Source organism: Silene latifolia, chromosome 1, assembly GCF_048544455.1.
Source record: "Silene latifolia isolate original U9 population chromosome 1, ASM4854445v1, whole genome shotgun sequence".
Classification (NCBI taxonomy): domain Eukaryota; kingdom Viridiplantae; phylum Streptophyta; class Magnoliopsida; order Caryophyllales; family Caryophyllaceae; genus Silene; species Silene latifolia.
In genome coordinates, this window is record NC_133526.1 from 137891850 (window position 1) to 137901729 (window position 9880).

At 40.4% G+C, this 9880-nt stretch overlaps 1 non-coding gene across 1 annotated transcript; it reads right to left on the minus strand.

Annotated features, from left to right (window-relative positions):
* Positions 1-9506: 9506 nt before the first annotated feature.
* On the minus strand, positions 9507-9613 carry LOC141618662 (small nucleolar RNA R71). Its single transcript, XR_012531455.1, has one exon. It is a non-coding gene; the product is annotated as a small nucleolar RNA R71 (small nucleolar RNA).
* Positions 9614-9880: the final 267 nt, after the last annotated feature.

A 9880-nucleotide genomic window follows, 5' to 3' on the forward strand; every position in this document is an offset into this window, starting at 1 on the left:
GGTCAAGGTGGCGGAAACACCTGACCAATCCGGTTCGCTACTAAATCCAAAACCAAATTAATACATTATTCAAGGTTCTCAAAACATGAAAACAAACTCCTAATTTATTATTAAGCTCGCTTCGTACATTCCCCAAGCAAGCATCAACCAGTCAGCAACAATCTGAACAACCTGAGAATGGGGTCGACAATCAGTCGGGAGTAACTATATGCTCTCCAAGTCATGTTTACAACAATTGAATGTAACTAAAAATCAATAACAATTGAAATGCAAAACTAGTAAACATGTGAGACCATCTATACTCATGAAGACTCAACACCAACTTACCATTAAACCAAGACACATTAGGACAACCACCAAAGTAATAACTCCAAATTAAACCACATGAGATGACACATGACAACAACCCAGGTTACGACACCATGTAGAAAGTTAGGACAATCAAACTCGATGCAACCACAACCAAACCAAACAACCCTCAGAGCGTATAACGAACTGCCTCTGACTAGTGGAGCGTATAACGATCTGCCTCCAACTACTAGAGCGTATAACGAATTGCCCCTACCAACAAACACAATGTATAGAATGAACGTCGTTTGAGCGTATAACGAACTGCCTCTAACCACTATAGCACATAACAACCTGCCTCTAGATATGGAGCGTATAACGAGCTGCCTCCATAATCGGTATGGACCGTATAACGAACTGCATCCACTGTGGACCGTATAACGAACCGCATCCACACTATGTGTAGCGTATATAACCACTGCCTACATGCCTAAGACCTGGCCAGACCTCTCGGTGAAACACAGAGCGTATAACGAACAGCCTCTGCTACCCCCCCCCCCCCCCCGGACCACAGACCATAAGAATCCCCGAAGGGTAGCGTTTGTTCATTCCGATAGTATATAACTGATACTATCGTCATCTATACAACCAACCAAATAACAACTACACAGTATAATTGACAGCACTAACAATGCATGAACAAACATCACAAATCAAACCATAGAACAATGTAATCGACTGTGCTACTTATCATATGAATAGAGTTACCAAAGACATAAGCAAACACAATGTTATACTACAACTGGGTATAACTCTATATATGAAACAAATACTAATGACCAATGTTATAGTAACCTTAACCATAACATGAACTTTAGATGTGAGGTTATACTAACCTCGACTATAACTTCAACAAACACCTTTGAAGTTATAATAACCTCAACCATAACCTTGACACGAAACTCAAAGTTATACTAGCGTCAACCATAACCTTGAGCCATAATACCAGGGTTACATTAATTACAGTTATAACCTTGACTAGTAGTTCAATGTTATAGTAGCTTCAGCTATAACCTTGAATCGTATTCCCAAGGTTATACCTTAAACAGTCATAACCTGAGTAACAACCCAAAGTTGTACCAACTTCAGCTATAACATTTGAATCATCATCAAGGTTATACTAGCATTAGCTATAACTTCGGAGAGCACTCTTGGCCGCCCATCATGCTGCTGTAGATACCCAGTATCTGCTGAGACTCCAACAAACACCTGATGATTATCGGACTATAACATGCTTTGGAATCGCGACGTTTGATCGATAGTTTGTGTACAACTTTACGTCGGAAAACTTAAAATGATTTCAAAAAGAAAACATTTCAAAACTTTTCAAAAGTACCTGGAGTGTTTAATGCACGACGACGGGGTCGCAATGACACTAACTAGAGTCAAAACCGACACCGGACCAAAAACCGACTCAAAAATTCAAATCCCGACTCCAACAACGAGTCAAACCGAGTCAAACCCGACTGGCACCAAGGGGCATTGCTTCGTCCTCGTCGCCATCGACTATTTCACCAAATGGGTGGAAGCACAATCATATGCAGTCTTGACAGCCAAACAAGTTGCCAAGTTCATCCAAAACAATATCTTCTGTAGATATGGGGTACCCCATGAAATCATCGGCAATCAAGGCTCTCACTTCCGGGCAGAAACTCAGGCTTTGCTGGACAAATACAAGATCAAGCGACATCGATCATCCCTTACCGTCCCCAAACCAACAAAGCGGTAGAGGCAGCTAACAAAACACTTGTCACCATTATCAAGAAAATGCAAGACAACTATCGCAATTGGCCGAGCAAACTCCCATTCGCACTATGGGGATACCAAACCTCCATTCGAAGGCCGATAGGCGCCACACCCTTATACCTAGCATACGGCATGGAGGCGGTTCAACCAGTAGAGTTAGAGGTCCCTTCTCTATGCATCCTACTGGAGAGTCAAGTCCCTGAGGCGGAATGGACCCGTCGAAGGTACGAGCAACTCAGTTTTCTGGACGAGCGGCGGCTCAACGCCTTGTACAACGTCCAGCTATACCAATGACCTATACAACGGGTATTCAACAAGAAAGTGAAACCCAGGAACATCAAGGAAGGCGACTTGGTCCTCAAGTCAGTCCGAGCACCGTTACCCATTGATCCGAGGGGAAAATTCAAACCCAACTGGGTCGGGACATACCTGGTCAAGAAAATACTTTCGAGGGGCGCAGTGAGACTGAGTGACCTAGATGGGGAGGATTTTACAAACCCGACCAACCTGGACCAACTCAAGAAATACTACCCTTGAACCATAGCAACCAACAATCTCAGCCTAGTTTTACAACTTGCAACCACCTCAACCCTTTTCAAGTCAAGTTTCTCAACACGTTCTGATTCGAAATTGCAAGTTTTATCGAGTCTAAGTTGCGGCACCTTGCCTGATACCCGTCGTTGTGAGTACCAAAAATAATATTTATAATTCCTATTAAAACTAACCTAGGCTAGTGGTAACAGGGTCGAACCACAAGGAGGCGAATGTAATTAATAGTTGTCTGATATTTAGTCTAAGGTAACAAATGTGGGGGTTGATTTGATTTGGTCTATACTAATGGCAATAAAAGACAATAAACTAAATAAACAGATAAGACAGATAAAAGAAAGGGTACTAGGATGGTCGGTTCACTATAGTTTCGGCGGCAGCATACTAAGTAGGTCTAAATCAAACACATGAGGCGGGAAAACAAGAGGTCCTCTCGGTCCACTCTTAATAAGTAACATCTCTCGATCTTGCTACAAGTCCCTAATATCACTAATACTGACTCTCGTCCTGAAAAGTGACTTATAATCTAAACTTTACCTATCTTTCGATCTCAGCATAGTTTAGTCGTTTTAATTGGTGATCTAACAACTGTCCCTATTTCTCGATCTAACGGGTCAGTCATATATTAAGCATTCAACTAGTCGCATACATTCGATTCGTCGAATATAACATTTAAAACAATTAAAACAAAGGTAAAACCTCACGAGGTCAGTCGATCGACCAAGTATGGCGGTCAATCGACTGACACGCGATTTCGGTCCGTGTTATTCTACGCCGCCTACACTATAATTCCCCTACATCCTAGCACAAGCAATTTAGCTACTCATAACTACAGTGGAAACGACAGTAAGATTGATCATTAAATCTACGGAATTCATGATTAAAACGATTAAACAAATCGACAACATAAAACAACAATATCGGCTTTGGGAAACTAGCTAGCAATTTCTATATTACGAATGATAATAAGACTGAAATTATGAAGCGAAAGAATACCAATAGAAATTGCAGAGAAAGGATCCGAAACCGATTGCAAGAAAGTAAACTTTAAAGAACAACTAAACTATCAATGTAGAATTGTGTTTGAACTGAATGATAAACCCTAATGTAACTGGATAAAACTTGATGATAATTCTCAATGCTAGAGCTACGTTATAAAGGAAGAGTACGCAGCTATTATTCCTAAACCTAATCTCTCATGGGCTTCGAGTTTCTCGACCTTCTAATTCACGTCTGAGACAGCGGCTTGGTCGATCGACTGCTGGGACTGGTCGATCGACTGGTCTATGCTGAACTGTAGCTACTGGAACCCGTGGGTTGGTCGATCAACCAAGGAGGCCAGTCGATCGACTGAAGTAGCTGACACTTGACTTCCAATTTCTCGTGTATTTGTCTTTTGGGCCTTGAAATGCGCACCGAGCTCGTTCCTTAAGTGAATTCTTCACGTCAAATGCAATGCAAGGTACTCGGGGACGGATTTAGCTTGATTTCCGCTGAATTCTTCACATTTCTGCAATAATGTACAAAAATACGGAAGTAGACGGAAATAGGGAGAAATGTAGCATAAACTACATGAATGAGCTCTGAAATGCGTCGAAAATAGGATGTAAAACATTATATAAAAGACACGCATCAAACTTCCCCAAACCAAACTCTTGCTTGTCCCCAAGCAAGAACTAGACTCGATCCAATGACCTATTGGAACGAGTTCAATCTTAGAGCGAATCGCAAACTATAAAGCCTAAACCATTTTAATGCAATTACTAACAATCAATTAGCAATGTGAATCATGCAAACGAGTTATAAGGTCGTTAAGAACTGCTGAACCGTCAACTGTAGAGACTTATCAAATCGGACTCTCACGGGTCGCTTATATCACACATAAGCACAGTTGAATATATAAGAGGGTAGGAAGAATTCAATTTTGTAGAGACTCTCACCTAACTACGACCTATAAGATCATGCCTGCAATAAAATATGAAAGTAATCTCTATGACCGTACATATGCATCCCAACCAACAAATGACCATGAGACATGCCGAGGTATATATGGGATATGTGAGGTAATGGGCATGAAGAGGCAAAAAATTTATGGAAAAGTGGAGGTACAAGTGATCAAGCTAGTACCAAAACGGAACCATGCGGTAACATCCACTTCTTGCTCAAACTTCTGTTAACACGGTGCTATAGCAAGCACAAAACTCACAATCTCCGGTATAACAGTAATCAACTAACTCCCCATAAGATATAAATGAAACATGGGAGCAAAAATCGCCATAAGATAAAAGCATGAATTATGCGAAATTGATTTCTTTTCTTTTTCTTTCGAACTCCAGTCGATCGACCAATGATGCCAGTCGATCGACCGTAATGAACAGTACAGAACTCTTTTTTTTTCTTTCGAATCATATTTTCTTTTTTTCCAACTTTTTCAGTTCTTTTTCTTTCTTTCCTTTCTTTTCATTCTCCCAACAACATCTCAATCGAGCAAAAGGCTACCAAAAACAAAGTGACAATCCCAACAACATAACTACTAGCTTGACAAGGGCAGACTAAATGTAGGATGTAATTAACGGGACAAAAAGGCTGTTTTTGGGAGTGTGAAGCTTATGGGCATAATAAGAAAAGGGAAACCTCTACCACATGTGTCAACAAACCACAAACCGAATGCATACTGGTATTAAGCAGATTAAGTTCATATTTATGCACATTTATGTAACATGTCTCATAAGGAGTAACTACTCACATCCTAGATAAACTGGTCATGAATGTCACCAGTTATAAGCTCTAAACCTCAGAAATATAAGTAGTTTGCCAAAAATCTAAGTCAAATTTCAAGTCCAGCAAAATATTAACGAAAACTCGTAGATATGCATATACGATTCTACCAATAACATGTCAATTAGCAAAGCTTAGGCATAAACGGATGCAAATGCAATGTCATCATTGAAATACTACCGTTCCGACTCAACCTATATGCTAAAATAAACGTGCATTTTTTGAAATTTTTGAAATTTTTCAATTTTTTTGGATTTTTATGTATATATAAGAAATGAAATAAACAATGCAAAATAGAAATGTAAACGTGAATGCAAGCAAATGATATGCGACACAAAACCCTTCCCCAAACCAAATCGCACAATGTCCCCATTGTGCAAAATCATGTAATGAAGAAAAGAGAAATGGGAATTTGTGAGAAATAAACAAATACGACATGAAGTGGAAATCGGGAACTCACAAGATTTTAAGCGCAGCAAAAGGAAACCTCCCCAAACCAGCGTGAGCTAGGAGGTTTCAGTAGCCAGCAGTGCTACTAATAATGATGGAAGATAAAGTGGAGTAGAAAAACTCCCTCAATCCCGCAAAATGACCCAACACAGCAGGGGAAAGGTCGTGAACAGGTACAGCAGCGGCAGTGGTCGATCGACCACATCACCCAGTCGATCGACCAAGGTGAAAGGAATAGTAGCTCCTGGAAACTGCAGACCAGTCGATCGACCAATGATGCCAATCGATCGACTGAAAACGCTGCTGTAACTTCAAATTTCTTCGTATTTGCTCAATTACTCGAGCTAATGATGTCTAAAAACCTGCAAATGCCCAATAATACGCGCCCAAAATTGCGCAAAACCCAAAGTAAAGTCTAAAGCGTATAAAATCCTAAGCAAGCAAAATAAAACGCGAAGTATCGCGCACACATAATACGGTAAATAGTGTTAAAAGCAATAAATTAAATGTTTGATAAAGCATTTGATCAACTAATATTTGATCAAGAATGGCCATGGTATGGCCCACTTCGTCGGCTTTTGGCTACAAGAGGTAGCCTCAACGGTGCTCATCTTCTTAGCTGCACTCTTCATAGCTTCAACATCCGCCGACATCAACGGGTCAACAGCTTCTATATCTCCCCAGTCAATGATCTCTTCGGACTCGTCAGAATCCAAATCGGACTCTCTCACTTTGACCGGCTCGTCATCAACTTCCTCATCAGTGCCATAACTAAGGCAACCAAGACCGCCTCGTGAAATGATTGGCTCCCTCGCAGCTGGAGTAACTTGCAGCTCTTCCTTCCCCAAACCAGCTCCTGCAATATCAGAAATAGACGAATCTTCCTCCAATTTGCTCCCAATATGGGGTGGAGGTGTCACAACAGGAGTAGAAATAGAGACAGGCATATCAGGAAGTATAAAATAAGATTTCTTTTCAAAAACCGTATTACAAGTTACAGGCCACATAGGGTCTTTCTTCTTAGCAGGTTGGGCAAAAACAATGGAATGCTTCCCTTTAAAGGTCAACGTACCCGAACCAACATCTATGACTGCACCAGCAGTGTGCAGAAATGGTCTACCCAATATGATAGGAATATGGGCATCCTCAGGCATATCAAGTACGACTGATGTGACCATAATTGGCGCATATTTAGCCCCCGAATTAGCCTTGTTTCCATGCTTTTTAGTGCTTATTTGGGTCATTTCTTATCTTTAGTTCTTTGTTTTGCATATTCTTTGAGATTTTGATCCCTTGGTAGGAAAGGAGTAAGAATCTTGCATTTTCATGGCAAAACGAGACTAAATTGATCGAATCCAATGACCAAGCATCAAGGAGAGACAAGATTAGAAGGCCTTTGTACATATCATAGTAGAAGAGCAATGTTGAGGAAAGATCCTTGAGTCCCCAAGGAAATCCCCAAGGAATTTATGAAGAAAAGGGAAGAAAAGAAGAAGTTACTATGTCTTTGATCGACAATCCGAGCGGATTGCCGAATCCGCCCGTCCAGCCCCTGCACAATCCGAGCGTCCCGTGCCTGAATCCGCTCGGATTCCCCCTCAACAATCCGTCCGGATTCCCCAGAATCCGCTCGGATTCCACCGTCCAAATACGGCCGTCCCGACCTTATTCCGCCCGGATTTCTTCACAGCACGGATTGCCTTCTTCAAGCTACGAAAAGAGAAGCCCTTCTCTCGAAAAAATACCGGTCCTCCTTGCTCAACTTAAAAAGTGTAATTACTAGTTTAGCCCTTAGTTAACCCTAATGCATCCTCCCTAATTTTCACTATAAATACCCCATTAGGCTAATTAGAGGAGCATGTTCTTCTTATCAATAATTAGTGTAGTTAATATCAATCAAATCTCTCTTCAATATTGTAATAAAGTATTAATCAAGTTTTAATCCAAGTTTTAGTTCTTTAATCTCTCTTTTGTTCATCCTTTATTTTGGGTAATTGAAGATTATTTGGGTTATTATTGGGGGATTGACAACCTCTCAATCTAGCATTCGAGTACTTCTATTATTCTTGCTTTATTATTGGAATCATTAGTAGGTATAATCTCTTAATCCCCTTTTTAATTATTGTTAATTATTTTCATTTATTCATCATGTTTCATAGTGTTGGTATGATTGACAACCTTGCTAGCATGATCAACATGATAATGAGTGAGTAGTCTCTTAGCTAGGGTTAATGGGTGATTAGGGGAAACCAACATGGGGAATGATTCATGCTTAAATTAATATGCTTTCATGCTTTATTTGCTTGCTTGTTTTGATCTCCACTCATGCACATGTTATACTTGATGAAATGCTAAGCCTATGAATCCTTGCATTTACTATCATCTCCTATCTTTTCAATGAGACTTGTAAGACATAACCCAACTCGAGTCTCATTAGACCATGCATGTTGTTGAGTAGGGAAGATTAAGTCGACTTGTAGGTGTTGTACAATCTAATCGATTCGGCTCCGGGACCCAAACTTTCCTAGGATCGTAAGATATAACCCAACTCAATCCATCACAACAATAATTGCTTGCTTATAATTTGAGAACATGTTTGTATGATCATATCCCATGATTCCCCTATAATCCCATGACACCCTAGTGCCTTTAATCAATTGTTTACACCCCTTTTTATTCATCTTGCTTGTTTATTTTCATTGTTATTCTAGTTTAGTAACCTTCTACATCAACCCAATTTGTGACACCCCTTAGACACCGCTAGTTACAATAGAAATCTCATTTCAACTCCCGTCCCTTGGGATCCGACCTTTACTTGCCTCTTTACTAATTGTAGAGTTGCTTGTTAAGCTATAAATTGTGTTTTGATTCGACCGTGACCAACGACCACATCTATTTATTTGTGAATACGAAACGGACCGATCAAAAATGGCGTCGTTGCCGGGGACGGTGTTTGTTTGATTTAGATTTCTTTTTATTGTTATTAGTTGTGTCTTTCTTCGTCTTGAGGAAGTAAAACTCCTCAAGGTTTGTTCTAATTGTTTTTGAGTTGTTTGATATTTTGCATGTCTAGAAGGTTACAAAGTGATTTGTTACCTTTTGACCGTGAAATCGAAAGAACCTTGACGAACAATAGGAGACTTGTTAGGAGGAATTTGACAGGTGTTGGTGAAGTTGTTCAACCCACTAGTGAGTTTGTCAATCCTTTCACAATAGAAGGAGAAGAAAACCCATTACACAATACCCCACAAAATCCACCTACAATGCCAAAATTCTCGTCACACTCCGTACCCACCGAGGATAATCTACCAAATGGTACTCCTACACCGCAACATCTCACCGGAAATTTTATTGCCAAGTCCGCCTTCATCCAACTAGTTGAGAGGAGCCAATTTGGGGGGATGCCTAGTGAGGATCCTCATTCTCATATGGAAACCTTTTGCGATTATTGTGATGCTATCTCTCAAACGGGCGTGACTCAAGACCAAATTAGATGGGTCTTATTTCCTTTTTCCTTAATCGGCACCGCAAAGCAATGGTTGAAGGGCCTTGATAAGGCCACCCTTGGAATAGATTCTTGGAAGAAGTTGGCTCTAGCTTTCTACAAAAAATTCTACCCACCGGAAAAGACCAACATGCTAAGAGCTCAAATTACGAGTTTTAAGCAAAGGGATGAAGAGTCTTTGTATGAAGCTTGGGAGCGGTTTAAAGGTATTTGTCGCTCATGTCCTCACCATGGACTTAGCGAATGGTTTTTGGTGCAACAATTTTGGAATGGTTTATATGAAGATTCTAGGAACATTCTCAATATGGGATCAAATTGAATATTCACCGAAGTTGATGACAATCAAACATGGAACAAGATTGAGGAAATGGCGGTCCATAACTCACAATATAGTAGACCTCGCAAGGCTATTAGAGGAGGAAAGCATGAAGTGGACTCCGTTACTCAATTGGGTGCTCAACTTAGTGCTCACATTGACACAATCAACTTGAAGTTTGAACAAGC